The 25755-nt window shown below is 43.3% G+C and overlaps 1 pseudogene; it reads right to left on the reverse strand.

Annotated features, from left to right (window-relative positions):
* LOC139374434 (tripartite motif-containing protein 2-like) overlaps positions 1-25755 on the reverse strand; it is a 44287-nt pseudogene continuing 18532 nt past the window's right edge.

Below are 25755 nucleotides of genomic sequence, written 5' to 3' on the forward strand. Positions count from 1 at the left end.
CTATCTCTTACCCTCTTCTCTTTGGACCTCCATCACCAGCAGGCCGACCATAGCTCCTGGACCTTTGCCTTTAATAGCCAGAACTGGTAACTGATCATTTAGGGGAAAAGTATATTTTAGAGAATAATGCCTGTAAGTACAGACATTGGGAAGGAAGTGCCCACACACTAAATAGGCTTAGAAGAAGAGTTAGTCTCGGAAGAAAACACAAGACTTAAAAGAGTTAGCGTAGCCTAAACGGTACACGTAAGCTAACAGTCTTCAACCCAACCCCTCTGAATCGGAGAGGTGCGTGGGGCTGCCATAATCAACATCCACGTCTTCGACACCCGGGGAACAGTGGGTTAACTGCCTTGCTCAAGGGCAGAAAGCCAGATTTGAAGGAGAAGACAATTAGAGCACAGTGTCTGCAACTCAAGCAAGGAGCCAACAGAGAAGAGCAACAAGCATAAGGACACCAACTCAGGACCAAAGGAGCAACCTGATGGAGGAACCCCAATTCAGCAAGACTGGACACACAGCCATCTTCTTTCTTTGTTCTCCTCCATGCAGCCTGAACCATCAAGAAGCCACAACAGAATTTGATCACTGACAGAGTACAACATCATTTAATGTTCAGGATCTCAAGGTCTTCACTTGTTGTCTTAAAAATCTATTTCCTACCTTTTCATGATCATTCTCAGTATGTTTAAATATTTGGATTAGTATTATTAAATGTTGATTGTATAAAGAAATTGTGTTTGTCTTGGTTTTCTGGTAAAGAACTGTCGTGACGTGACTACCATTAATGCGATGATTATTTTATCAAATCAATTAACTATGTTTAATTATTACGATGAATAAAATAATCATGTAACAATTAACTCATTAGCAGTCTTGGGGCACCACGTAAAAAGTTTAATGAGTTTTCGTTTCCCGAATTAACTCAAGAATATCAGAATATATCATTATCATCTTAGTCACCCATTCATAATTTTTACCTCATATCAGTCTCATTTTGAACGTTGCATAATCCGTTAAATTTGCACGAACCCTAGTCTACATGATGACTCAGTGATACACAAATTGGCTTAATTATTTATTTAATAACTAACTAAATAATCACACAGAATTACATAGTAGTTTTAAACCATTTGTGACGTCCGGCTTACCGTCTGTATACTGGTCCAATGTAAATTTCATTAAGAGTTTTTTTTAAAGTGTTCCTTCCATTCTTTTTGCATAATGCCTGACGGTAAAACTTTACATGAAAACAATCCTCATTTAGAATGCTTAAAATCACATTTCAGCTTCACACAGATAGGATCATATTTAATCATATAAGTTTTACAGCATTTAGATTTAACTCTGACATATACATTGTAAAAGCTCTTACAGTTTATTTAATGATATCACAGAACAATAACTGATCTGACATGATTGTCCCTCTCGACCATTTCCCACATTTATGTTAGAAATATTGTTTCAATGTCCAATCTTTTGATGTTAAAGTATTTAGGCCAGAGTCTCTCTCTACACACAAAGAATTTTTAACTCAATACTACAGAGCAGAAGTGAAGGTTTCTGCCAGGTATTTACGATCTGGTTGTTAAGTCATAAAACTCTTGTGGAAGAGAGAGAAGGGGGGGGGGGTGTCTGGCTGTCAGCCCTGTGCCGAGCTGATCTGGCACCTATAATCCTCACCCAAGAGAGATAGAGAGTCATGACAGAACTCCAATTGATTCTCATGAGAATTCATACCTTCAGATAAGCCAATAATTACTATTGTTAAAATGTTAGTCTTCTAGAGTTATTGGTAAAATAACTCATGAACCAGGTCTTGAGTACAATACTGGACTGGTGCTTCGTTAATAATCTCATAGTAATAAGTGTATACACTATCTTACAGCTTTTTCAAGGCCTTTCAGAATTTGTGTCATGAAAAGCGCTATAGAAGTTGAATAAATTATGCATTATTATATCCCTTTTTCAGAAAGGTGCACATCCTTTTTTCAGAAAGGTACACAAACATTTTATGGGAAAATATACATACTTTTTTCACAAGGGTACAAATAATTTGTAATTGATGAGATGGTCTTACCTTCACAGAATGATTATGGAAGTCTGTAACAATTATCTCATTGTTATGGTTGACTGCTGCAAAGTGAGGACCTGGATCAAACAGAGAGATAGGAGCAAGGTTAAATGCATGTACTAGGGCAATGTAAACAACAAAACAGAGGAAAGTAGAGATGGCTTGAGGTGATGGCAGAGACATGAGCATTGTCATAGCCCACTCGGTACTATTGATGAGTAGTGAGCTTTTTGGCGCCAGGGATTCACCCAAGTGGGTGCTACTTGTTTGTATGGAGGAATGGCTACAAAAGTAAAGCGGCTACGCTACGGACGGCTGCGGACATCGGGGACGTCGAGGTGCGCTGCTAAACTGCTCCGGACCTGTCTGGGCCTGACCCACATCCCTGTGATGCTGCCTCCCACCACTCAAGATACAATCAAGACCAACTGCTTCAGCTCCCATCCTGACTTCCTGATTTACTGTTTTTGTTTCCTTGTTTAATTACATTTGTGCTGTATACATAATTCAGCTTTAAGCTGGCATACCACGGCCTACATGTAAATGTAATAAAACTACTACTAAAGACACTGCTGACAAAGTTGAAAATGGCTTGCTTTAAAACAATGTATCATTTGATGTGATATGTTTATGAAAGACATGCCAAAACACATGTAGAAACTGATTCCACTGTTTGTATTTTATTATTTAAACTGTAAACAAATATAATAAACTACAATCATTAACACAATTTTAAATGAAAAGACATGTATTTAACTGAAATGGAAAGCTATAGGAAAGAGTGGGGTAAATTGAGCAAAAGGGGTAAGTTGAGCCACCCTTGTTTCTAGGAAACCATAAACAACATTCATAATTTGACCAAATATTTAAGAAGGATTATCATTTCATGGAGTCGGTAAAGGAAGAAACCATATGGAAAAAGTGGTCCCATTTTTTATTTGTGTAACGCTCCGGGTGTCGTGGGTGTGGAGTCAGACGCAGGAAACAGAGAGTTCACTACTGTGCTATTTAATGCACTCACGAAACACTTGGTGCTCAAAAACAAATGCCCCAAACACGGGGGACGAAAACAGTACAGCAGAATACACGACCAGGAACAAACACGTTTGTCTACTACATACACGAAGATTACAATAATTAATCCCGCACAAAGAAACAGGCGGGCCGGCGGTCTAATAAAGGCCAACTAATTACTAACATACAGGTGCTAACAATAAACATAGAAGGATGGGGAGGAAAAGAAAATCAGTGGCAGCTAGTAGGCCTTCGACGACACCGAGCGCCACCCGAACAGGAAGGGGAGCCACCCTCGGTCGAACTCGTGACAATTTGTATAAATTATTTTACAAAAAAGCGATCGTAGTTGTGTTGAATAGTGTTTGGGAAATAAAGAGACATGGTTTTAAAAAGGTAATTGTAATATGTGACCCATTTCAGGAAACTAGGCCTATGTTGCGAGTCACTGCTGCACACGGGAGCCATTTGAATGGATTTTTAAAAACTTTTATCTAAATGCGTTTTTTTTTGCCTTCTGGGACATGTGAACTTTCATGTTCCTTAATAACAAACTTGTATGCCATCTGTAAATACAAATACAATTGTTAAAATGACGAGTCTAGTTGGTTTAGCCACAGAAAAAGCTAGCAACCTTCCTGCTAGCCATGATTGGCTAAGATAATGAGTGGGCTGGACATGCCGAGAGATTAGTTTGGATTGGTCTGCCATATATAGCAAGCTTCTGTCTATTTGATCTGGTTAGAATGTGTAGGTATGTGGCTTTTAAAAATCGTTTTATTTTTTATTTTACTAGGCAAGTCAGTTAAGAACAAATTCTTATTTTCAATGATGGCCCAGGATCAGTGGGTTAACTGCCTTGTTCAGGGGCAGAACAACAGATTTGTACCTTGTCAGCCCTGGCGATTCGTTCTTGCAACCTTTCGGTTACTAGTCCAACGCTCTAACCACTAGGCTACGCTGCCGCCCCAATATATTATATTGTTTAGAACTGCATAAGTGTTGATCTCCACTTTATGGAGGACTGAGTTTTGAAATCAGTGGAATTAGAGTATGATTCCTAAGGAGATGGAGAAAACACCTGTCTCCGGATTACATCTTCAAACTATGAGCAACCATGGCATCCGTGACAGAAAAGTGTCCAACCATGATGTAAAATAGGTAAAATAGTCTAGCTAGCTAAATTTTCATGTATTACATGTTACTAATTTTAACAAAGTCGTTTTCATTTCAAGTTAGTGTACTGTTTAATTGTTGAAAAAAGCCTAACCAGCTCTCCTAGGGCGAGTAAAATGGTCAGAGTAGGGTGTTCTCATTTGTGTCTGGAAGTGGCTAGCAAGCTTGACAATGTTAGCCAGTTAGCTTGGATGCTTGACTGCCGTTGTGAGGTCCGAACACTCAGATCAACCCTTCTCATCGGCCAGTGTGCGCTCTGAATGCTCCGAGAGCCAAACGCTCTGAATTTAAGAATGAACAATCTGACAGAACAGTTGCAGTCACCAACTCTCTGGATAACATAAAAACAGCTTTAACCAGCTCTGCTAGGGCGAGTAATGTTCAGTGAGCTGTTCTCTCATTTTGAAGTAGCTAGCAAGTTAGCCAGTTAGCTTGGGTGCTTGACTGCTGTTAGTACAGAACAGAACGCTCGGTTCAACCCTTAAAGAGATGGGTCGGGCTATAGCTTAAGAGGGTATGAACGATGCTGAATGGGTGTAGACAAAGGGTGTACAAAAACATTCAAAGGCAATCAATATTAAAAGCAGAATTACTTTCCCATTGTTCCTCAAATGTAGTGTATGATATTCCATTTTTTTAAGCTCTGTCTCTGCTTTTATCCAATATAAAAATAAAACATTTACATTTTGCTACATGAGACTGAATGAATCAAGGCGGTCGGTCACATACAGTGCCTTGCGAAAGTATTCGGCCCCCTTGAACTTTGCGACCTTTTGCCACATTTCAGGCTTCAAACATAAAGATATAAAACTGTATTTTTTGTGAAGAATCAACAACAAGTGGGACACAATCATGAAGTGGAACGACATTTATTGGATATTTAAAACTTTTTTAACAAATCAAAACCTGAAAAATTGATTTGAAATCCTCACTGAACTTCTGGAGAGAGTTTGCTGCACTGAAAGTAAAGGGGCTGAATAATTTTGCACGCCCAATTTTTCAGTTTTTGATTTGTTAAAAAAGTTAATATCCAATAAATGTTGTTCCACTTCATGATTGTGTCCCACTTGTTGATTCTTCACAAAAAAAAATACAGTTTTATATCTTTATGTTTGAAGCCTGAAATGTGGCAAAAGGTCGCAAAGTTCAAGGGGGCCTAATATTTTCGCAAGGCACTGTTTCATTCAGTAGAGAAAATGTGTAGGCGACTTAACTTACCCTATCCCGCGGCTCAACAAGTGCCAAGAGACTACTTTTCAAAACTGTAATCTTTACTTTAATTCTGTTTATTTCCAGGGATACACAACATCCTGAAATATATGTCGGTATGATGATAAATATAAAAAACCTAATCAAATCAAATTGTATTTGTCACATGCGCCGAATAATTCACCTTAAAGTGAAATGCTGACTTACAAGCACTTAAGCAACAATGCAGTTTTAAGAAAAATACAACAAAAAAAACTAATAAAGTAACAATGAAAGAGGATCAGTAAAATAACAATAGCGAGGCTATATACCGGGGGTACCGGCTCAATTTACCCCACTCTCCCCTATTGGATGTTTTGACAGGTTATTTGCTATTTACGTGTATGCTTAGGCCTACAGTGCTTTTTGTTTGTTCGTTTTTTTTATTCATTTGTTTTTTATTTAATTTACATTTTATTATGTAAATCATGAATTCTGATTTTGATGCAATAAAGAAAGTATTGTATAGATTATATTTGATAGTCCCAGTTGGTACTAGAACATCAAGGCCTCCAGCGGGGAAAACAACCTGTGGTTACCCCCATTGGCTCACAGCTCACACCTTTTTCAAACGCAATGTTCTTGTTGTCTGCTTGTTTTAGCAATTACAAAACTACATGGAAGAAAAGTACAACATGCCTAAAGATTACTTTTCAACACTGCCAGCTCCTGAATGTTCTGACTACTTACAAAGACGTAATGTTGTAGGGCTTCCCTCATGATGGTGCAAGCTAGCTACCGACAAGAACATTAATAAATCCTGTTAAAGAGGCTGCGAATTTTTGCAGCTTTTTGCTAAAAGTCGCGCAACATTTCAACGTCCTGCTACTCATGCCAGGAATATAGTATATGCATATGATTAGTATGTGTGGATAGAAAACACTCTGAAGTTTATAAAACTGTTTAAATCATGTCTGTGACTATAACAGAACGTGTTTAGCAGGAAAAATCCCAAGGAAAACAAAAACCCCCCAAAAAATATCCCTCCGCCAGTCTCTGTATTGTCTATGGCAAGGGAAAATATATAGGGCCCAGTTTACAATGCCTACAGCTTCCACACGATGTCGCCAGTACTGTCAATTGATAAAATTAAAATTTATCCTTGGTAAAATGAGGAATAGGCACTTCCTGTCGTCGAGTACATCAGAGGAAGTTATGAAAGAGAGAATGTGGACCATGATTTCAAAACGTGCTGCTATTGAATACAGATCGCCCCGTGATCAATTTGATCGATTATTAACGTTTACTAATACCTAAAGTTGGATTACAAAAGTAGTTTGAAGTGTTTTGTCAAAGTTTATAGGTAACTTTTTTAATTTAAAAAAATGACGGTGCGTTTTGGAACGGTGCTTTTTCATGGATCAGACGGGCTTCATAAATGGACATTTTGGGTATACATGGATGGATTTAATCGAAAAAAAGACCCAATTGTGATGTTTATGGGACATATACGAGTGCCAACAAAGAAGCTCGTCAAAGGTAATGAATGTTTTATATTTTATTTCTGCGTTTTGTGTAGCGCCGGCTATGCTAATTATTTTGGTTTACGTCCCCTTTGGGTATTTCGGGGGTTGCATGCTATCAGATAATAGCTTCTCATGCTTTCACCGAAAAGCATTTTAAAAATCTGACATGTTGGCTAGATTCACAACGAGTGTAGCTTTAATTGAGTACCCTGCATGTGTTTTAATGAAAGTTTGAGTTGTATCGAGTATTATTAGTTGTCACAAATTTCCGCTGATGTTGATCCCTGTACAGGGACAGCAGCCGTAAAAGGTTTGCTAGCCAAGACCAACAACACAAACAAACGGACTACACTGCTACATGTAGTGAGTGGAGTTACTAACGGACTAAATAAGTTTAATGTCATACCTGTGATTAAATGTTTTCTACACACAACTACGTGTAGCCTACTTGGACACTGGGATACCACATTTTTCACTCTCCCACGCTGAATAGCCTGAAGCCACAGGGCTCTTCTCGCAGGTTCTATTTCCCTACTTTAGGTTGGGATTTTTTTAAACCGCTTTTTCTCCCAAATTTTGTGATATCCAATTGGTAGTTACAATCTTGTCCCATCACCGCAACCCCGTACGGACTCGGAAGAGGCGAAGTTCGAGAGTCGTGCGTTCTCCAAAACGAGACTCTGCCAAGCCATATTGCTTCTTAACACACTGTTCGCTTAACCCGGAAGCCAGCCACACCAATGTGTCAGAGGAAATGCAGTACAACTGGTGACCGAATTCAAGGTGCATGCACCCAGCCCGCGACAAGGAATCGCTAGAGCGCGATGGGATAAGGATATCCCCGGCCAGCCAAACCCTCTCTTAACCCAGACGACGATGGGCAGAATGTACACCCCTCAGGGCCTGCTGCGACAGCCTGGGATGGAACCCGGGACGGGAGTGACTACTCTGCGATGCAGTGCCTTAGACTGCTGCGCGACTCAGGAAGCCGTGGGTTGGGATTTTTTACCGGGGTACATTGAAAAACAATGCAGCTTTTCGGCATGTTTTGTTATTTCAGTATAACAAAAACAATCTATGAAGTTGGCTCTTTTACAATGGGGGTCAATGGGAAATCATTTTTATTTTCTCCAATTTGTGGGCGTGGTTGAGGGGAATTCCTTATGGCGCGAATATCGACTTGGAGTATCAAACATGACTTACGTTATGACATAACAAACGAGGACATTCCGGGGTTTCCAGAACCTGAGATTCTTTCATTTTCCAGTCATTGTTATCTTGAGCAACGATCAGTCAACAGCCAAAGCATAAACTTTTCAATATCTTTTTTTTTCTCCAAGCTTTACATCAGCAGCAGGATTTGCCAGCAAACCAATGTGGACAACACAAGAATGTATGCTCTGTCATACATGGCTCCCAATGGGCCCAGAAACCCCAGGGCCTCCCCTTTCCATTGGTGATCTTCATTTTGAGGTTACTGACGCTGTTTTGTATTGCAAGTTTAGGCCTTTCAGGGTATACACTCTATCCAGGTCGTTAGGGACCAAATCACCCATTATTCAATGACAAGCACATAGGTCAACTTTCTTAGCCCAGCCAATACAGAGCGTGCCCTGGACACGAGCAACTTTGAAAGCATCCATGTAAAACTTATGCGGATCATGTGGTCTCAGCGTGACCCATCCTTGAGAAAGAGCAGAGAGGGAATACTTTTGTGAAGAACCTGGACAAGACCATCTGCCTTCAGACATTGTGTCCAGTAAGCTGGTTTGTGACGAGAATAGGCAGTCTAAAGGCTATGCCTTCGTCCAAGGAGACTTCTGAAAGAGCTATAACAAAATTAAACGGAATGCTGCTAGTGTAGCACAGTGTAGCGCTTACTCTTCAGCCTAAAGTGTCCCCACTTGCGCCACAGAATAGTTCACTTTTTGCATGGGGCAGACTGGTAAGATGCTGCAGTAGGGTGGCCATGTGTGCTAGCAAGGCAGAGGTCATTTGTGGACACCAAGCCAATATATGTGGCCCCAGCACAAGGCTCAGCGTGTCAAGTTCCTCACGAACCAAAACAAGGAGAGGATGGACCGCTACAAGGAGAGGACCAACCCTAACCTGGTGATCATCTCCAACCAGCCTGCTGCTCCAAATGGGTATTTCATGGCTGCCACTAAGTTAAATACAAATGATTGGATTTCAAGTGGACAATATTTCGACATTTAAATTTGTCATGTGAATTAAGAATAGTACATTATATAGGACAATTACATCAGGAGAAGAAAACAAATGAAGCAACTTCAATAAAGCATTTCTTTAAAAAAAAAAACATCAAATCACATTTTATTTGTCACATACACATGGTTAGCAGATGGTAATGTGTAGCGAAATGCTTGAGCTTCTAATATCTAACAAGTAATCTAACAATTCCCCAACAACTACCTAATACATACAAATCTAAAGGGGTGAATCAGAATATGTACATGGAAGTAGGGTTGCAAAGGGTTGTAAACTTTCTGGTAAACTTTTGGGAATTTTGCTTACATTTTTTTTTCATTTTTTTTTTAAGTTAGCTTTTTTTGTGGGATACACAAGGCAGGCAATTCTAGGTCTTGTGGCATATTTTGGTTAAACTATTCAATGGAATTGCAACCCTCTGCATGCACAGTACACATGTACAGCTGATTCTTAAGATCTTGCACACTAATGAGATGCTATTGAACCCACACTAACTACTACACTGTATGAGCCAAGGACTACATGCTTTCTGGTAAGTTTTGATTACAATACTGGGCGGGGTGAATATATTTTATGACATACATGATTTTTTGTTAACTAGTAAATAGTAGCCTACAGCAAAGTGTGTTTAAATAATTTCCAACTTAACAATTTCTGCATGTTAGTTTTTGCTACCATGTGGGTTTTAGCTTGCTTGAGCCTGCTAACTGAGGACTGTCAATTCACCTGTTTCCATACATGTTTAATTTGAAAACATTTACCTTACAAAGGAGTTGTATATTCTAACTGCTTAACTATTTATCTGTACATGGAATTGTATTTTGTTATTTTTTTACTCATTTGTTTCTAATCTTTACAGGAAAATGCCACAGGCACCATCTGATGTGTGGAGACAATTCACTGCAGCTAATGTAGAAGTAAAAGCTGTGTACATTTGCAAATACTGTGCCAAATCATATGTAAAGAATGCAACAATGATACACCCCTCCAACCAGACATGCTTTATCTACTCAATTTCTGGATGCAGTTCAACAGAGTTCAAGTGAAGGTCAAGCAAATCATAGAGAAAGCAGACTGTATTGCAATCATCTCTGATGGGTGGTCAAATATTCGTGGACAAGGAATAAATAACTACATAATCTCCACCCCTCAACCAGTATTCTTGAAGAGCACAGGCACAAGGGACAACAGACACACCGGTCTCTACATTGCAGATCAGCTGAAGGCAGTCAATGACCTCGGACCACAGAAGGTATTTGCACTGGTGACAGACAATGCTGCAAACATGAAGGCTGCTTGGTCTCAAGTGGAGTAGTCCTACCTTCACATCACACCAATTGGCTGTGCTGCACATGCATTGAATCTGCTCCTCAAGGACATCATGGCACTGAAAACAATGGATACACTACAAGAGCCATGGAAATGTGAAGGGTCATCAAGTTAAAGCAGCAATCTACCTCACCAAGCAAAGTGAGAAGAATAAGAGCACCACATTGAAGCTGTCTGGCAACACCTGTTGGGGTGGTGTTGTCATCATGTTTGACAGTCTCCTGGAGGTGAAGGAGTCTCTCCAAGCAATGGCCATATCACAGTCTGCCGATATGGACAGCCCAATCAAGAGGATCCTCCTGGATGATGTATTTTGGGAGAGAGCGGTAAAGCAGCCTGAAACTCCTGAAACCTATAGCAGTAGCCATTGCACTGATTGAGGGAAACAATGCCATCTATTGTGATGTTCAGACTCTGTTTGCAGATGTACAAAAATAAGTCCGTACTGCCATGCCCACTTCATTGTTGCTCCAAGCAGAGGAAACTGCAGTTCTGAAATACATCAAAAAGCGTGAAGACGTCTGCTTGAAGCCCATACATGCCGCAGCGTACATGTTGAACCCCAAGTATGCTGACAATAGAATCCTGTCTGGTGCAGAGATCAACAAGGCCTATGGTGTCATCACTACCGTGTCTCGGTTCTTGGCAGTCTTGCGAAGTACACTTCCAAGCAAGGGCTTTGGGTTGGAGATGCCAACACATCTCATCAGCCACCTGGTGGAAGGGACTTTGTGGATCTCAGGCTCTTTCCCCTGTTGCCTCCATCATCCTCCAAACCCACCAACATCAGCCACCTTAGATTGCAACTGGTCCTTGTTTGGGAACACGCACACAAAAGCACGCAATAGGCTGACCAATACAAGGGTTGAAAAATGGACGGCCATCCGGGCAAATTTGAGCCTGACAACGAGCCATCATCCACAAGGTTGGAAAGTGACAGTGAAGATGAGGCCTCAGAGTCTGATGTTCAGAAGTGGACATTGAGGAGGTCCAGGGCGAAGACATGGAAGCCTGAGAGGAAGACAACCAAAGCTAGACTATCATTTTACAGATGTATGTTGAAAACGTTTTTGGGAGATGCGATGGATCATTTGGGATCATTCAATATTCCCTTTCAGTTTCTCCATATGATATGGTAAATATATCCAATGCAAAAACATCTATATTTAAATGGTATTTATATTCATTTGCATATATTCCCGTTAATTCCCACGGAATGATTCCACCTCTGAATATTCCCCAAAATGTGCAACCCTACATAGGCAATGTGCAATAGATGGTATAAAATACAGTATATTCATGTGATATGAGTAATGTAAGATAGGTAAACATTATGAAAGTGGCATTATTTAGAGTGCATTGTATAAAGTGACAAGTGATCCAGTGGACTCTTTCACGTCTAGGTAAGGTTAACCCATACCTTTTTAAAGCAGCAATCAGCAGTTGAAACAATGACAAAGCGTACTCCCCACCACTGTTTCTGTAAAAAGGGGGGGATGCAGCAGAAGAAATGTAACCACTCAAATTCAATATGTATAGTTTTAATCATGTTTTGAGGCTATACAGTGTTTGTTTACATTTACTGTGGTTACAAACATTGGAGTTAAACAAGCTATATTTTGGGTTCTGATTGGGTATATCTGTTGAAGTAAGCTGATGAGGCAAAAGTTACATTCTTCAGGAATCAATGGGTACATATCATTAAGTACAAAAATGGATGTCACAACTGCTGATTGCCCCTTTAAGATAAGGTTAATTTAAAATTGAAACATTGAATTGAAACACACACACACACAAACACACATGACTGACAAAAGCAATTGGCTTCGAGACAGTAGGAAGAGCATAAGGGAAGTCCCCCTTGATCAAATAAAAGGTCAAAGGTCACGGTCACGTTCTAAAGGTCACTCGCCTGGGGGAGTCCTCATTCCGCATGCATTTGGTGAGAGCATAAGAGAGGGAGCTGAGAGGGGAGTGCAACACCATTACCATTGAGTGTAACTGCAAACTGCCAGTCGCCGTTTCCACGGTTACCAAACTTGGTGACCAGCTTTCCGTTGGGCTGGAAGATGAAGACGCAACACGCCTTGTTGTCCACGATGATGACGTGGCCGTTCCTGTCCACCGACACGCCTTTGGGGCCCAACAGCTTGCACGAGCCAATCTTATTCTGAGATAGAAGGTGAAAGATTAGTGGAATCTGTGTGAGTAGCTGGACAGGTAGGATGACTGACAGTGAAGGTGAACAGGTGGTCACGTGTCAGGTGACAGAGGAATGGATGAGACTGAGGCAGGAATTCCTTTAACCATAAAGTGGTATATTTACTGAGTAGTCTGTGCTGCATCACAAAGGAAACAAATAACATGTATCCAATCAGATTCATAATCAAAGATCAAATCATATCATTCATTATTAACACAAGTTAGGGAGGTCAACAGTTCAGTTCATTAAGTCAATAGTAATCATCCGCGAGTCATTTAGGCTCGTAACTATTTATCAGTTATACAATCTATAATCCCCATCAAAGTCAATCAGTTAGCAAACAATGACGTTTCTCATTTCACTCTTTCAATTGTCTTCATGTGTACATATAATTCGTTTCAATACATATGAACCATATCGATTGCATAATTGGCCTATGAGGATCCGTAGGGCCGTGATCATTGACAATTCACATTACACAATATGTTTGAAGCGTGCGCTCCGCGGTAAAACCTATAAACAATAACTGAATGGCCCACTCTCCCGATCGCCACAGATAATTCAGATGAAAGGTAACATAGTCGGTGGACTTACGTGGATTCATGGACGCACAGAACTTCTGGATCAGATGGAGTTAAGGAAGAGAAAGCAGCGAGATCAGGCGATGGCAATTTCCTCCTTTTATGGAGTTGAGATCTGTCGGACATTTCCACCTGACCTAATTAGAGCGCCCCTGGTCCAGCTGAGTAAATGGCAATGAATTAAAGGAGTATTCCACCAACTCCATGGGCCTTTTCTACAGAAGGACAGTGGGATAATACCCCAGTATTGCTGTTGGTGATTTTATATAAAGAAATAACAAACAGGTTCTCGCAAGTTAATGTTTCAGGCTAACGTCAAAGTCTCATAGTGGCATGGGAACATATTTTCCAGGTGCTGCTGGGTAGAAAAAGACTAATTAAGTCAGAAAACATACCCACATTGAGCTATCCATTATCAGTAAGCATCAGCCATCCAAAGCATCACTTAGGATAAAGCAATTCTGACAGCAGTTATTAGTTGATATGACGGAAAAGACTGGAATCCAAACTGAATAGCCCTCCATTTCAATATATTTTCACGTAAATGATGAAGTCTGGACCTGCTCCAACAGAGAGGCACTCGGACCGACAATTGGGGCAGCTAGAAAGCAGCATAACGGATTTCAATGAAGGCAGGTCCAGACTGAATCAGTACGGTGGAACAGAGCGATATCTAATGTGGATTCCAGGATAAATGACAGCATTGTATAAACTTTGAACTCACCTTGAACTTCCCATCACTGGAGAAGATGCTAACCCACTTGTTGTTGTAGTCGGCTGGGGTGGACCGCCACTCCTGTGGGCCGCTGCAGTTGCCCTGGAGACCGTCCACGCACCCCAAAGCGGCTCTTGAACAGACCGTCGTTAGAGAAAATCTGCGAAAGAAACACAGGGCCGAATCACATGACTGAAGATGATCTGATTGTCAAAATGCTTTGAAATATAAAACTTAAATCAATGGATAGTCAGGGCTCTTTTTTATTCAAATCAAATTTTATTTGTCACATACACATGGTTAGCAAATGTTAATGCGAGTGTAGTGAAATGCTTGTGCTTCTTGTTCCGACAGTGCAGTAATATCTAACAAGTAATCTAACAATTCCTCAACAACTACACACAAATATAAAAGGGTGAATGAGAATATGTACATGTAAGTATATGGATGAGCGATGGCCGAGCGGCATAGGCAAGGTGCAATAGATGGTATAAAATACAGTATATACATGTGATATTAATAATGTAAGATGTAAACATTATGAAAGTGGCATTATTTAGAGTGCATTGTATGAAGTGACTAGTGAACCATTTATTCAAGCGGCAGTGATTGAGACCCAATGTAGGCAGCGGTCTCTCTGAGTTAGTGGTTGCTGTTTAGGCCTTGAGATAGAAGCTGTTTTTCAGCCTCTCAGTCCCAGCTTTGATGCACCTGTACTGACCTCGCCTTCTGGATGGTAGCGTTTGGAACAGGCAGTGGCTCGGGTGGTTGATGTCCTTGATGATCTTTTTGGCCTTCCGCAGTCCTTGTTAGCGGGCCGCAACGGTGGCAATGTATTATCCTCAAAGCGGGCAAAGAAGGTGTTTAGTTTGTCTGGAAGTGTGACGTTGGTGTCCGTGATGTGGCTGGATTTCTTTTTGTAGTCCGTGATTTCCTGTAGACCCTGCCACATACGGTCTGAGCCGTTGAATTGCGGCTCCACCTTGTCCCTATAGTAGCATTTTGCTTGTTTGATTGCTTTGTGTAGGGAATAACTACACTGTTTATATTCAGTCATATTCCCAGACCTTTTTCCATGGTTAAATCGTGGCATGGGATCGCGCTTTCAGTTTTGGCAAATGCTGCCATCCATCCACAGTTTCTGGTTAGAGTAGGTCTTAATAGTCACAGTGGGTACAACATCTCCAATTCACTTCTTTATAAACACACTTACAGAGTCAGCATATAGGTCGATGTTGTTCTCTGAGGCTGTCCGGAACATATTCCAGTATGTGTGATCAAAACAATCTTGAAGCGTGGCTTCCGATTGGTCGGACCAGCTTTGGATGTTTCTCGTCACTGGTTCATCCTGTTTGAGTTTCTGCCTATGAGACGGTAGGAGCAAGATGGCGTCGTGGTCGGATTTTCCAAAGGGAGGACGGGGGAGGGCTTTGTATGCATCGTGGAAGTTAGAGTAGCAGTGGTTGAGGGTATTGCGCATGTGTAGCACAATCAATATGCTGGTAGAATTTAAGTAGCCTTGTTATCAAATTTGCTTTGTTATTAAAATCCCCAGCTACAATAAATGCAGCCTCAGGATATATGGTTTCCAGTTTGCATATTGTTGAGTGAAGTTCCTTGATGGCCATCTTAGTGTCTGCTTGAGGGGGAATGTACACAGCTGTGACTATAACTGACGAGAATTCTCTTGGGAGGTAAAATGGACGGAATTTGATTGTATGGAATTCTAGGTCAGTGAGCAGAAGGAGTTGAGTTCCTGTATGTTGTTAAGATTACACCATGAGTCGTTAATCATGAATTATACACCCCTCCTTTCCTCTTCCCAGAGAGGTGTTTATCTCTGTCGGCGCAATACATGGAGAAGCCCGGTAGCTGAACCGATTCCCGCCATCATATCCCGAGAGAGACATATTTCCGTGAAACAGAGAATGTTACAATCTCAGATGTCTCTCTGGAAGGCAACCCTTGCTCGAACTTCATCTACCTTGTCGTCAAGACTGGACATTGGCTAGTAGTATACTCAGGAGAGTTGGGCGATGTGCTCGTCTACGGAGCCTGACCAGGTAGTCGCTTCGTCTGCCCCTTCCGCTGTTTTGGGTCGACTACTGGAATTAGATCCATTGTCCTGGGTGGTGGTCTGAACAGAGGGTCCGCTTCGGGAAAGTCGTATTCCTGGTCATAATGTTGGTAAGTTGACGTTGCTCTTAAATCCAATAGTTCTTCCCAGCTGTATGTAATAAGACTTAAGATGTCCTGGGGTAACAATGAAATAAACAATACATACAAAAACAAAATACTGCATAGTTTCCTAAGAACTCAAAGCGAGGCGACCGTCTCTGTCAGTGCCATCATGCCGAATGGTCCTTTAAGGAAATAATTAGAAAATCCTCTTTGATATGATAAATGACACTTTTCAATTTTTATGAACTGGAATTGTTATTGCCCTAATACCAATTTAGAGTTGGTATGTTTGCCATACTTGCAAATTTGCAAAAGTACCATGATATACAGCAAATCAATACAAACCATCTGAGCAGTCAGAGCTCCTAACCAAGTCTTGTTATCATCCAGTCTATATCAGAAGACTATTCTTCAGACACACCTCAAAGAGCTCTGGTGAGAACTCACAGTCAAAAGATATCACTGGGACTAAGTCAAGGCAGAACGACTTCAAAGAGATGAGCTAGATGCAGGGCTGTTCAATTCCGTTCCTGGAGGGCCAAAACACTTATGTTTTTCATCCTCTCATTTGGGACTAATTCAAACCTGGGACACTAAGTGAGTGCAATTAACTACCAGGTAGAAAAAAAAAATGTTTTGGCCCTCCAGGTCTGGAATTGAACAGCCCTGAGCTAGATTCTAACTACCACTCATTGGTTGTGATGGCGCCGAAGGGGATGGCTGCCATTTTATTGGCTCTTAACCAACCAAGCTATTGTGTTTTATTTATTTATTTTGTACATAATGTTGCTCTCTTATGCCCAAAAAGAGCTTCTGGACATCAGAACAGCGATTACTCACCTCGAATTGAACGAATAATTTTTATTTAATAAGTCGGACGGGAAGGATATACTCAACACCCTCGCCCTCATCCCCGTCATTCGCTGGAGAAAGAAACTGAGATTTCTGGGAAATAGGATCAGGCGACGATTGGCTAATCTGCCTTTGCTATCCGTACTGTTAGCTAACGTTCAATCGCTGGAAAATAAACGGTACAAACTGAAAGCACGTACATCCTACCAACGGGACATTAAAAACAAATATCTTAGGTTTCACCGAGTCGTGGCTGAACGACGACATTAATAAAATACAACTGGTGGGTTATACACTGTATTGGCAGGATAGAACAGCAGCCTCTGTTAAGACAAGGGGCAGGGGCCTATGCATATTTGTAAACAACAGCCGGTGCTAAGGAAGTCTCTAGGTTTGCTCGCCTGAGGTAGAGTATCTCATGATAAGCTGTAGACCACACTATCTACCAAGAGTTTTTATCTGTATTTTCATAGCTGTCTACATACCACCACAGACCGATGCTGGCACTAAAACTGCACTCAATGAGCTGTATACCGCCATAAGCAAAAAGGAAAACGCTCATCCAGAGGTGACGCTCCTAGTAGCCGGAGACTTTAATGCAGGGAAACTTAAATCAGTTTTACCTCATTTCTATCAGCATGTTAAATGTGCAACCAGAGGGGAAAAAACTCGAGACCACCTTTACTCCACACACAGAGATGCGTACAAAGCTCTCCCTCACCCTCCATTTGGCAAATCTGACCATAATTCTATCCTCCCGATTCCTGCTGAGAAGCAAAAATTTAAACAGGAAGCTCCAGTGACTTGGTCTATACATTTTTTTTTAAGAGGCCAGATGAAGCAGATGCTAAACTACAGGACTGTTTTGCCAGCACAGACTAGAATATGTTCCGGGATTCTTCCATTGGCATTGAGGAGTACACCACATCAGTCACTGGCTTCATCAATAAGTGCATCAATGACGTCGTCCCCACAGTGACTGTACGTACATACCCCAACCAGAAGCCATGGATTACAGGAAACATTCGCACTGAGCTAATGAGTAGAGCTGCCGCTTTCAAGGAGCGGGACTCTAAGCCGGAAGCTTATAGGAAATCCCACTATGCCCTCCGATGAACCATCGGTGAACCACTGCAAACTATTACAGACTACAAAGGGAAGCACAGCCGAGAGCTGCCCAGTGACACGAGCCTACCAGACAAGCTAAATAACTTCTATGCTCGCTTTGAGGCAAGTAACACTGAAACATGCATGAGCGCATCAGCTGTTCCGGGCGACTGTGTGATCACGCTCTCCGCAGCCAATGTGAGTAAGACCTTTAAACAGGTCAACATTCACAAGGCCGCAGGGTCAGACGGATTACCAGGACGTGTACTCCGAGCATGCGCTGACCAACTGGAGTGTCTTCATTGACATTTTCAACCTATCCCTGTCTGAGTCTGTAATACCAACATGTTTCAAGCAGACCACCATAGTCCCTGTGCCCAAAAACCTGCCTAAATGACTAACAACCCGTAACACTGACGTCTGTAGCCATGAAATGCTTTGAAAGGCTGGTCATGGCCTCCCGGGTGGCGCAGTGGTTAAGGGCGCTGTCCTGCAGCGCCAGCTGTGCCACCAGAGACCCTGGGTTCGCGCCCAGGTTCTGTCGTAACAGGTCTACAATTTTGTTTCTGGTGTCCTTTGACAGCTCTTTGGTCTTGGCATTAGTGGAGTTTGGAGTGTGACTGTTTGAGGTTGTGGACAGGTGTCTTTTATACTGATAACAAGTTCAAACAGGTGCCATTAATACAGGTAACGAGTGGAGGACAGAGGAGTCTCTTAAAGAAGAAGTTACAGGTCTGTGAGAGCCAGAAATCTTGCTTGTTTGTAGGTGACCAAATACTTATTTTCCACCTTAATTTGTAAATAAATTCATAAAAAATCCTACAATGTGATTTTCTGGATTTTATTTTCTCATTTTGTCTCTCACAGTTGAAGTGTACCTTTGATGAAAATTACAGGCCTCTCTCATCTTTTTAAGTGGGAGAACTTGCACATTGGTGGCTGACTAAATACTTTTTTGCCCCACTGTAACAGCACATCCGCCACGCTGATCCTCAACACGGGCTCCCCTTAGGGGTGCGTGCTCAGCCCCTTCCCGTACTCCCTGTTCACGCATGACTGCACAGCCAGGCATGAATCCAATACTATCATTAAGTCTGCCGATAACACAACAGTGGTAGCCTGATCACCGACAGACTGTTGGGGTGGAGGTCAGAGCCCTGACCGTGTGGTGCAAGGACAACAATCTCTCCCTCAACATGATCAAGACAGAGGAGATGATTGTGGACTGCAGGAAAAAGAGGACCGAGCATGCCCCCATTCTCGTCGACGGGGCTGTAGTGGAGCAGGTTGAGAGCGTCAAGTTCCTTGGTGTCCACATCACCAACAAACTAACATGGTCCAAGCACACCAAGACAGTCGAGGAGAGGGCACGACAAAACCTATTCCCCCTCAGGAGACTGAAAAGACTTGGCATGGGTCCTCAGATCCTCAAAAGATTTTATAGCTGCACCATCGAGAGCATCCTGATGCGGTTCATCACTGTCTGGTATAACAACTGCTCGGCCTCCGACTGCAAGGAACTACAGAGGGTAGTGCGTACGGCCCAGTACATCACCGGGCCAAGCTTCCTGCCAGCAGAAGTAACTCTGGGTCTTTCTTTCCTGTGGCGGTCCTCATGAGAGCCAGTTTCATCATAGCGCTTAATGGTTTTTGTGATTGCACTTGAAGAAACGTTCAAAGTTCTTGACATTTTCCGCATTGACTGACCTTCATGTCTTAAAGTAATGACGGACTGTCGTTTCTCTTTGCTTATTTGAGCTGTTCTTGCCATAATATGGACTTGGTCTTTTACCAAATAGGGCTATCTTCTGTATACCATCCGTACAACAAAACTGATTGGCTCAAACGCATTAAGGAAAGAAATTTCACAAATTAACTTTAACAAGGCACACCTGTTAATTATTAAATGATTTCCAGGGGACTACCTCAAGAAGCTGGTTGAGAGAATGCCAAGTGTGTGCAAAGCTGTCATTAAGGCAAAGGGTGGCTACTTTGAAGAATCTCAAATATATTTTGATTTGTTTAACATTGTTTTTGGTTACTACATGATTCCATGTGTTATTTCATAGTTTTGATGTCTTCACTATTATTCTACAATTTTTAAAATAGTAAAAAATAAAGAAAAACCCTGCAATGAGAAGGTGTGTCTCAACTTTTAACTGGTACTGTAAATGGGATAAAATATTAGAATGAAAGAGTAACTACAGTAGAAAAGTATTTTACCATGCCTAACTTGTTACGGTGCGTGAATGAGGACCCAAAAGCGAATCAACTTAAACAGAGCTTCTTTAATTACCAAACATAGGTAGGCTCAGATGGACCGGCAGATTCCGACAGGACAGGACAAGGTTACAGCAAACATGACGACAGTCTGGTTCAGGCATGAATGACACAAACAAACAAGAATCCGACAAGGACAGGAGCAGAAACAGAGAGAGATATAGGGACCTAATCAGAGGGAAAAAGGGAACAGGTGGGGAACGGGGTGAATGGGTAGTTAGAGGAGACAAGGGACAGCTGGGGGAAAGCGGGGGAGAAAAGGTAACCTAACACGACCAGCAGAGGGAGACAGGGTGAAGGGAAAGGACAGAGACAAGACAACATGACAGTACATGACAGTACCCCCCCACTCACCGAGCGCCTCCTGGCGCACTCGAGGAGGAAACCTGGCGGCAACGGAGGAAATCATCAATCAGCGCACGGTCCAGCACGTCCCGAGAGGGAACCCAACTCCTCTCCTCAGGACCGTACCCCTCCCAGTCAACTAGGTACTGATGACCACGGCCCCGAGGACGCATGTCCAAGATTTTACGGACCCTGTAGATAGGTGCGCCCTCGACAAGGATGGGGGGGGGGGGGGGGGGGAAGACGAGCGGGGGCGCGAAGAACGGGCTTAACACAGGAGACATGGAAGACCGGGTGGACGCGACGAAGATATCGCGGAAGAAGAAGTCGCACTGCGACAGGATTAATGACCTGAGAGATACGGAATGGACCAATGAACCGCGGGGTCAACTTGCGAGAAGCCGTCTTAAGGGGAAGGTTCTGAGTGGAGAGCCAAACTCTCTGACCGCGACAATATCTAGGGCTCTTAGTTCTACGCTTATTAGCAGCTCTCACAGTCTGCGCCCTATAACGGCAAAGTGCAGACCTGACCCTCTTCCAGGTGCGCTCGCAACGTTGGACAAAAGCCTGAGCGGAGGGGACGCTGGACTCGGCGAACTGAGATGAGAACAACGGAGGCTGGTACCCGAGGCTACTCTGAAAAGGAGATAGCCCGGTCGCAGACGAAGGAAGCGAGTTGTGGGCGTATTCTGCCCAGGGGAGCTGTTCTGACCAAGACGCAGGGTTGCGAAAAGAAAGACTGCGTAAGATGCGACCAATAGTCTGATTGGCCCGTTCTGCTTGACCGTTAGACTGGGGGTGAAAGCCGGAAGAGAGACTGACGGAAGCCCCAATCAAACGGCAAAACTCCCTCCAAAATTGAGACGTGAATTGCGGACCTCTGTCCGAAACGACGTCTGACGGAAGGCCATGAATTCTGAAAACATTCTCGATGATGATTTGTGCCGTCTCTTTAGCAGAAGGAAGCTTAGCAAGGGGAATGAAATGAGCCGCCTTAGAGAACCTATCGACAACCGTAAGAATAACAGTCTTCCCCGCTGACGAAGGCAGTCCGGTGACAAAATCTAAGGCGATGTGAGACCACGGTCGAGAGGGAATAGGAAGCGGCCTGAGACGGCCGGCAGGAGGAGAGTTACCGGACTTAGTCTGCGCGCAGACCGAACAAGCAGCCACGAAACGACGCGTGTCATGCTCCCGGGTGGGCCACCAGAAACGCTGGCGAATGGAAGCAAGCGTACCCCGAACGCCAGGGTGGCCGGCTAACTTGGCAGAGTGAGCCCACTGAAGAACGGCCAGACGAGTAGGAACGGGAACGAAAAGAAGGTTCCTAGGACAAGCGCGCGGCGACGGAGTTTGAGTGAGTGCTTGCTTTACCTGCCTCTCAATTCCCCAGACAGTCAACCCGACAACACGCCCCTCAGGGAGAATCCCCTCGGGGTCAGTGGAGGCTACTGAAGAACTGAAGAGACGAGACAAAGCATCAGGCTTGGTGTTCTTAGAGCCCGGACGATAAGAAATCACGAACTCGAAACGAGCGAAAAACAGCGCCCAACGCGCCTGACGCGCATTAAGTCGTTTGGCAGAACGGATGTACTCAAGGTTCCTATGGTCAGTCCAAACGACAAAAGGAACGGTCGCCCCCTCCAACCACTGTCGCCATTCGCCTAGGGCTAACCGGATGGCGAGCAGTTCGCGGTTACCCACATCATAGTTACGTTCCGACGGCGACAGGCGATGAGAAAAATACGCGCATGGGTGGACCTTGTCGTCAGAGAGGGAGCGCTGAGAAAGGATGGCTCCCACTCCCACCTCTGACGCGTCAACCTCGACAACGAACTGTCTAGAGACGTCAGGTGTAACAAGGATAGGAGCGGATGTAAAACGATTCTTGAGGAGATCAAAAGCTCCCTGGGCGGAAACGGACCACTTAAAGCACGTCTTGACAGAAGTAAGGGCTGTGAGAGGAGCTGCCACCTGACCGAAATTACGGATGAAACGACGATAGAAGTTCGCGAAGCCGAGAAAGCGCTGCAGCTCGACGCGTGACTTAGGGACGGGCCAATCAATGACAGCTTGGACCTTAGCGGGATCCATCTTAATGCCTTCAGCGGAAATAACAGAACCGAGAAATGTGACGGAGGAGGCATGAAAAGTGCACTTCTCAGCCTTCACAAAAAGACAATTCTCTAAAAGGCGCTGGAGGACACGTCGAACGTGCTGAACATGAATCTGGAGTGACGGTGAAAAAATCAGGATATCGTCAAGGTAAACGAAAACAAAGATGTTCAGCATGTCTCTCAGGACATCATTGACTAATGCCTGAAAGACAGCTGGAGCGTTAGCGAGGCCGAAAGGAAGAACCCGGTATTCAAAGTGCCCTAACGGAGTGTTAAACGCCGTCTTCCACTCGTCCCCCTCCCTGATGCGCACGAGATGGTAAGCGTTACGAAGGTCCAACTTAGTGAAAAACCTGGCTCCCTGCAGGATCTCGAAGGCTGAAGACATAAGAGGAAGCGGATAACGATTCTTCACTGTTATGTCATTCAGCCCTCGATAATCTATGCAGGGGCGCAGAGACCCGTCCTTCTTCTTGACAAAAAAAAACCCCGCTCCGGCGGGAGAGGAGGAGGGGACTATGGTACCGGCGTCAAGAGCTACAGACAAATAATCTTCGAGAGCCTTACGTTCGGGAGCCGACAGAGAGTATAGTCTACCCCGGGGGGGGGTGGTTCCCGGAAGGAGATCAATACTACAATCATACGACCGGTGTGGAGGAAGAGAGGTGGCCCTGGACCGACTGAACACCGTGCGCAGATCGTGATATTCCTCCGGCACCCCTGTCAAATCACCAGGCTCCTCCTGTGAAGAAGAGACAGAGGAAACAGGAGGGATAGCAGACATTAAACATTTCACATGACAAGAGACGTTCCAGGAGAGGATAGAATTACTAGACCAATTAATGGAAGGATTATGACAAACTAGCCAGGGATGGCCCAAAACAACAGGTGTAAAAGGTGAACGAAAAATTAAAAAAGAAATGGTTTCACTATGATTACCAGAAACAGTGAGGGTTAAAGGTAGCGTCTCACGCTGAATCCTGGGGAGAGGACTACCATCCAGGGCGAACAAGGCCGTGGGCTCCTTTAACTGTCTGAGAGGAATGTCATGTTCCCGAGCCCAGGTCTCGTCCATAAAACAGCCCTCCGCCCCAGAGTCTATTAAGGCACTGCAGGAAGCTGACGAACCGGTCCAGCGTAGATGGACCGACAAGGTAGTGCAGGATCTTGAAGGAGAGACAGGAGTAGTAGCGCTCACCAGTAGCCCTCCGCTTACTGACGAGCTCTGGCCTTTTACTGGACATGAAGTGACAAAATGACCAGCGGAACCGCAATAGAGACAGAGGCGGTTGGTGATTCTCCGTTCCCTCTCCTCAGTCGAGATGCGGATACCTCCCAGCTGCATGGACTCAGCACCCGAGCCGGCAGAGGAAGATGGTAGTGATGCGGAGAGGGAGGCGACGGAGAGCGCGAGCTCCTTTCCACGAAGAAGATCAACCCGTCGCTCAATGCGAATAGCGAGTTTCAAGGAATTGGAAGGAACCTGGAATCTCATCCTTTACCTCTGCGCGGAAACCCTCCAGAAGACGAGCGAGCAAGGCCGGCTCGTTCCAGCCACTGGAGACAGCAAGAGTGGAAATAAAGAGTAGTCTGTTATGGATCGATTGCCTTGACATAGGGAAGACAGGGTGGAAGCCTCCTACAGATCGATCAAAAACCCGTATCAAAAGTCTTGATACTGGTTAGTACACTCACCATTGCCGTGCCCCACTAACTTGTATTACATGAAATAAGAAATGTTATGTGCTCACTCAAAATGAATGTGTGCTGTAGTAAATTAATTAATTAAAACCTTTGTCAATTTCTATTATTCATCTGGTATTCAAGCCATGCAAATCCACAGATCAACATCGCAAATCTACAAAAGAAAATCAAGACACAAGTGCCTGTATGTTCATTTGATGGAACATATTCTCAGCCCTGTTCAACTCAAATGCATTAAAGGGAGGACGGACAGCTGATGTTTGGTCTCCATGATGATGACAAAGTGCAGCTCTCACCAAGCTGATTATGTTCAATAGCGATGATGAGTCATTGTCCTCAGCCTACCGGCATCCCACAATTCCTTCAGATATTTCCCTCAGGCCATGAGAAGAAGCATAATGTGTTTGTTGATCCTACCCTGAACAACTGGTATCATCCGAATATAAGACATTCCACTGTACATTGTTAACCACTTTGAGATGTAAACTCAATCTATTATTGCAATCCATTATATGACCGCTAGTTATCTTTTGAAGCCAAATTATTTTAGTGAGGTAGTTGGCTGAACTACATTTGTGTGACAAGTAACCTTGCCTTGAGACCTCTGTTAGCTCTAACAGTAAAGCATTAGCTTAACAGGCCTTGGTCAAAAGCAGTGCACTAAGGAATAGGGTGCTATTTGGGATTCAGACATGGTCTTGAGTCGCGTCAATAACATGGGTTTAATTAATGATCTATGAAATGAAGCTAGAGATGGCATTCTCCAGACAGTTCCCTTACCTGAACACACTGGTTATTGCTGTCTGCTATCAACACCTTGCCTACTGAGGAGGCAGCCACACCCTGTAGATTGGTAAATTCCCATTTGTTTCTTTGCTTTGTACCTGGAAGGCATGAAATAAACAAGTGTCAAATTCCCCCGTAATGCTTATTCATCATATGAGTGTAGATTAAGTTTCCAAAGTGAAAACATTTTGACATATTATTTTTTTTAAGGTGAACTGTATTATTCTTACATTGGTCAGTTCCCGGAGAAACTTTTTTCCAATTCCACCCATGTATAACTTTGACAAGTAACTCATAACATATTAGTGTTGTCATGATACTAGAATTTTGACTTCGATACCAATACCA

The sequence above is a fragment of the Oncorhynchus clarkii genome, chromosome 19 (genome assembly GCF_045791955.1).
Source record: "Oncorhynchus clarkii lewisi isolate Uvic-CL-2024 chromosome 19, UVic_Ocla_1.0, whole genome shotgun sequence".
Lineage (NCBI taxonomy): Eukaryota > Metazoa > Chordata > Actinopteri > Salmoniformes > Salmonidae > Oncorhynchus > Oncorhynchus clarkii.